General features: G+C 49.8%; 1 pseudogene; it reads left to right on the top strand.

The window, feature by feature from the left end:
* The first annotated feature begins 925 nt into the window (after positions 1-925).
* Positions 926-1,298, top strand: LOC128421885 (translocon-associated protein subunit delta-like; annotated as a pseudogene).
* The last annotated feature ends 4,702 nt before the right edge of the window (positions 1,299-6,000 follow it).

Below are 6,000 nucleotides of genomic sequence, written 5' to 3'. Positions count from 1 at the left end.
TGTAGAGAGGAGCAAATTCTGCCAGCATATTTAAATGATTTATCCACAGTTAAAGCCACTCAATGAGTCAGGAATGGTCTGCTGTTTTGATTCCCTCGGCTCTCCACAAGACTATCCTTCCTGCCTTCCTAACGAAGAGGAAAACAACACACATGCCTTGTAATATCCACTTGTTAGCACTTTAACCCCCAAAGCGTTCCCGGGGGAGATGACAGCATCTTCATAGTTGAACAGGAACTGTCTTGGCTTCCCATTTCCAAGCGGGTGTTTTAGGATTACATTCACTGGGTCTGCATTTCATACCTTGACCTTTCAGAGTTCTTGGCTTATTCTTCCTGTGACACAGTTGTAGAGTATGAAGAGGCCCAAACTGGGGTGGGCTTAGGCCCATGTTTCTCACTCTGTGTGGTGATACTGACCTAATATCAGCGTTCTAAAGTCTCATACTGAATCATTGCTTTTAGCTCTAGCAGGGGATTGTGTTTACATACCTAGAGATGACATTAAAATAGACCATGATTCACCCACTGATATCAATGGCAGAGATTTAACCACTTCACAGATTAATGGGATATAAAGCATGTATAGGCGGCAGGTATTACTGAATTCATTAGGGCAGACTCTCAAAGTATTTACTGCACAGCATTAGCACTTATGCTACAATTCTATGCAGTGACACTGACTTCCAGAGTTAACATGCAAAGGACTGCCTCATTTAAAATGCTTGATTTGGTCTGTGCCCATAAAACTTGAGTGTTTTGTGTGGTTCATTGCTGTGTGCATGAATGCTGCATAAGCCGCACTGAATGTTAGAGAAGGCTGGGCGTTGCCTTTCCTCATCACCTCTCGCTGGCTGGCGATGGAGGTGCCAGGCTGCCGCTGCTTTGGCTGGCTTCGGCGCTGCTGGCGCTGCGTGGGGCGCGAGATGAAACCTGTTGCTCTCTATGCAGATCTCAATGGCAAGCAGTTTCCTGTTACTTGGGGTCAGGGTGTTGGCCGCTATCAGGTCTCTTGGAGCATGGAGCATAAACTGAGTTGCTCTGGCACCCACGAGGTGAAGTTCTTCGATGAGGAATCCTATAGCATCTTGTGCAAGGCTCAGCAGAACAACAAAGATGCCTCTGAGGTCAAACCATCTCTTTGGTCAGTGTGGATCATCGAGGTGCCTGGAGCGAACTGTGGGTCTCCACTGAGGTGCTGGCAGCATTCATTGGTCTCCTTGTGTATTACATGGCCTTCAGTGCCAAAAGCAACATCCAAGCATAATCTGCTTCAATAAACCTTTCATGCAAAAAAAAGCGGGTGGGGTGGGCATTATTAAAAATACATAAATAAATGTTAGCAATGTGTCCTGGAAAACCCTGTTTGGCAGCAATTTCTGAAAGGAACCCAGTTGTTGAATTTTTTGGTGAAGATTATGAATTCATATGGTATTCCCACACCTGCCTCCTCTAATCTAGAAATTATTCCACTTTTGCTCCTAATGCAGCATTGCTGTATTAATGCTCACTTTCTCAGAAGGCTGTCATTTATAAATTACTGGACTCAGAAAGCTGAAGCAGAAACTACACTAAATGCAAAGCCAAGGGCACATGTGCACCTAACTCCCCGCTATCCCACAGCAACAGGTAGCAGAAGGGGAGGGTGAATCTGTCAATTTTGGTTTCTCTCATTTCTCATTTTTTCTGTCTCCAATTCTCCACATTTTCACATCAGTTCATCATTAAAAAAAAAAAAAACCCTCAATAAATTCATCGGCATCTTAGTCAAATGATCTAATGTAAACATTTTGCATTCAATTTTGCGTGATACAATGCATTTTGTATGCATATTTGTATGGAGACCTGCATTTTGGTCTGCATATTGTTTTGGAAAGTTGGCCTCTAAATATAAACTGAATTGAATTTCTCCCTGATCCCTAAGCAGAACTTATTTACATTCAATATTACAACATGCTACTGTGGAGTTTGGAACTGACAGGGTCAAAACTCCGTGGTGTCCTGTATCTGGGAGGAGGAGGAGCTTGTCGCAGAGAAGTGAGTCACAGCGTGTGTCTGCTTTCAGACTTGCTTTCGATTCTGACTGAGAAGCAGCTCAGCTCAGAGGCTGCGTGTGTGCTTTTGGAGCACGGCTGAGAATGCCACCAAGTTCCGATGGAGTGTGACTGTTTTATGGCTTGTAAATAAACGCTTCTAGAGATAAGAACCGAACTGTCTCTGGACCTGATTTATCCCTCATCTCACACGGACACAGGACCGCTGCTACTCTGCTCTCCTGCCAGGTCAGCTCCCGAGCAGAGCGACGCAAGGGAAGCGTGACTGGACGCAGGGGTTTTATTTTCCCGCAAAGGTTATGGCGGTACGTGTTTCCTGACAAGTGTGAGAAGGGAGAAGGCTGCCAGCGGTGAGTTGCTGTGATCTCCTGCCAGGAAGGGGAGATGCTGGAGAGCGGAGCCAAGAGCCAAGAGGGACGGCTGCTTCGAGAGTCCGGCTTGCTGGCACTGTGAGTACGCTGAAGCCCCGGGGGGGAGGAAGAATGGCTGCTGCACAGGCACAGCAGAGCCAAGAAAGCTACCCCGGTGAGAGACTGAATGGGGCCAACTGGGAGGCCTGGTCAAGAAGAGCAAGGGGGTGGTTTGTGGCCACAGGGCTCTGGAGTCCAGTCCAGAAGGAGCCGGCCCCACCCATGCAAGCTACTGCTCTGCTGAGGGAGAGAGAGCAGAGAGAGCTCTGCCTGTTGAAAGCAAGTGTGGACGCTTTGCTGTTGCCCCACCTGGAGGGCGTTAAATCGGCTCAGGCCGCCTGGCAGGTGCTGAGGAGTCTGTGCGAAAGCTCAGCAGGAGCCAAGGGCCGGGAGGAAGCCGAGGGCCAAGGGAGCAAGCCTCAGGCCGAAGTGAGAGCCAGACCAGAGGGGGCTGTTCCGGGAAGCTGTTTCTCTGCTTCGACACGTCTGTGTGATGGACTGTGTGCTGGAGAGAGGCTGAGAGCTGTGAAAGAGGGCACAGGCTGCACCCCAAGAAGGAGTGGGGGGGCAGGCCAGGCAGGCCGTTCCAAGAGCTCTGAGAAAGCCAAAGGCTCTGAAAGTTGTTTGTGCTTTGAGACGACGTCCAACAGCGCTGGGAAGCATCCGCTAGAAGCCCAGGCTGCCAAGGACACCGGCCGGCGTGGAATGTCAACAAAGCAGGTTCCCAAGGCCAGTTCCCAGCAAAGACGTGGGAAAGCAGCAGGCCAGGAGAAAAACAAAGACAAGGCGTCTTATCACCTCACAGCTGCGATGGTGTCTCTGAGAAAAGGCAAAAGCCTCAGTCGGGGGGAGGCTGTGGCCATGGCAACCGATGGGAGTGCGAGCAACGCCACGGCATCTTTGGAAAACAGCCAGAGACACACTTTATCTCTCGTTGTCGATTCGGGAGCTTCACATTGCCTAGTGACCTCTAGAGGGCTCCTGAGGAACTGCAAGACAGTTAAAACTGGACGTTATGTCACTTTAGCAGATGGGTCTCAAAGACCACTGACTGAATCTGGGTTTCTTTACTGTTCTTTTATAGATCATTGGGTGCAAGCTTATGTGGTTCCAGAGCTTGCCCATTCTCTTTTAAGTGTGCCAGCTCTTATGGCTGCTGGGTTCGATGTTCTGTTCTCTAACAATTTGTGTTCCTTCTACAGGGATGGGAAGAAGATCTACAGTGTCCAGAGAAAAGACACGCTCTTTCTGGTGGAGATGCCCATTGAAAATGGGGCTGGTGGGAAAATGGGGCTGGTGGAAAATGGGGCTAGTGGAGAGTCCATTGAAGACGCCCAAGGGCAGTGTGCTAATGTCCCACCACACCATGATTGTATACACTTATGGCACAGGAGATTTGGGCACGTAGGGTGGTCATACGTGAGGAAGGCCACAGGCAACACCATTGGGTGTAGGTTCAAAGCATGTGACAAATACCTAGATTGTCAAGCCTGTAAGCAATCAAAGGTCACAACATGCACATACCCCAGGTCAGAGAGGAGAACCAGTAAACCCTTTGAACTTGTCCATGCAGATTTGTCGGGCCCCATGCCGACACCTTCTTTAGCTGGATCTAAATGGGTTTTGCTTCTGGTTGACGATTTTTCTAGACATTCTTGGGTTTTTGCGCTGCAACAGAAGTCAGAGGCAGCTGCACTGATCAGGGATTGGATCACAGCGGTAGAGCTACGGTTCTCTACCAAGGTGATTTCCTTTCAATCTGATCGGGGGGGGGGAGTTCACAGGTTCTGCGCTGCAATCGTTTTTCAGGCAGAAGGGTATCAGTCATCGACTGACGGCCCCCCACTCTCCGCAACAGAATGGGGTTGCAGAGAGAAAATTTCGCACGCTACAGGAATCAGCGAATGCTATGTTGGCAGACTCGGGTTTGCCACAGCGCTTTTGGGCTGAGAGTTATAGGACAGCATGTTTCCTGCAGAACAGGGTGTTCAATTCCAGTGTAGGAGACACACCGTACTTTCTGCTTCACCGGAAGCAGCCTAAAGTGGGTTTTCTGCGCACTTTTGGGTCTACGGCTTGGGTTCTCATTCCAAAGGCCATGCGCAGAAAAGGTGAGCCAAGGTCTAGGAAGATGATCTTTGTAGGCTATGAGCCGGGTTCAAAGGCGTGGCGTTTCGCATACCCTACTGGCAACCAGTCCAAGCTGCTTATTAGCGGCAGTGCTGAGTTTTGTGAGCAGAGTGGGTGGAAGCGTCTTCACGGGAACCCGGATGTTCTGTTAGACTCAGATGAGGAAGAGGAGGAGGACGAGGCTGAACCTGTTGCTGAGGTGCACAGTCCACAGCCACAGAGTCCAGAGCCGGGATCTCCAAGGGAGAGGCTCCGTATCTCTCCAAAAGGGAGTCCCAGGACCCCTCCACAGGTCTCTGTCAAGTCTGAGCTAAGGAGTGAACCATCCTCGCCAGCAGAACCAGCTGTTCGCCCTAAACGGCGCAGCAGGTCAGAGGGGGATGTTTCTGACACAGAGGGTAGTAGGGTTGATCCAGGTGAATCAGGCGCAGTTCCAGAATTCACGCTGAGGAGGTCAGCAAGATCAACCAAAGGGAAGCCACCTGAAAGGTATGAAGCCACGAGTGTCTGGGTTGGTGTGGCTAGATGTGAACCTGAATCCTTTGAGGATGTTCAGAAGTTGCCTCGGGAAGAAGCCAGCAAATGGCATGAGGCGATGCAGAAGGAGATGAACTCAATGGAGTCTCTTGGAGTGTTCTCACTCACACAGCTGCCGGCTAACCAGCAAGCTGTAGGCTGCAGATGGGTTTACCGACTTAAACCCACAGAAGCAGGAGAACCACAGTACAAAGCGAGGTTAGTGGCCCGTGGATTCACACAGAGAAGGGGTGTCCACTTCACAGAGGTATATTCGCCGACCTCAAGGGCGGAGACTTTGAGAACGCTTTTGGCGATAGCAGCACAGAGAGGTTGGAAGGTGAACCATTTTGATGTAGATGTCGCCTACCTGAACTCAGATCTCCAGGAGGAGTTGTACATGCTTCCTCCTCCAGGGTTTGAAGTCAGTGAGCCAGGCGTCGTGTGGCGGTTGCACAAATCCATCTATGGATTACGCCAATCTGCCAGGAATTGGAATATGTGCCTACATGAAGCCTTAGAAGAGCTAGGTTTTAAGAGATCTCTTGCAGACAGTTGTCTTTACATTAGAGATTCAGGCTTGCAACAGCAAGTGGCTCAGGTGTTTGTTGATGATATCTTGCTCATGGCACGGACAGGTGAACAGGTGGAGAAGTTTGCTAAGGAGCTTGGAAAGCGGTTCAAGCTGAAGCAACTTGGAGATGTCAAGTCCTATCTAGGCGTAGAGATCACAAGAGCAAGTGATGGAAGCTTTTTGCTTCGCCAGAAAGGTAAGATTGAGCAGTTGCTCGAGAAGTTCAGGATGTCTGAATGTGCAGGTGCCAGATCACCCATGGAGGCTGGATACGTGAAGGAGTGTCAGCAAGTAGAACGCGTGGTGTTCGAAAATAC

Source organism: Podarcis raffonei, chromosome 10 (assembly GCF_027172205.1).
Source record: "Podarcis raffonei isolate rPodRaf1 chromosome 10, rPodRaf1.pri, whole genome shotgun sequence".
In the NCBI taxonomy this organism is placed as follows: Eukaryota; Metazoa; Chordata; class Lepidosauria; order Squamata; family Lacertidae; genus Podarcis; species Podarcis raffonei.
This window is presented reverse-complemented; position numbering and strand designations above follow the sequence as displayed.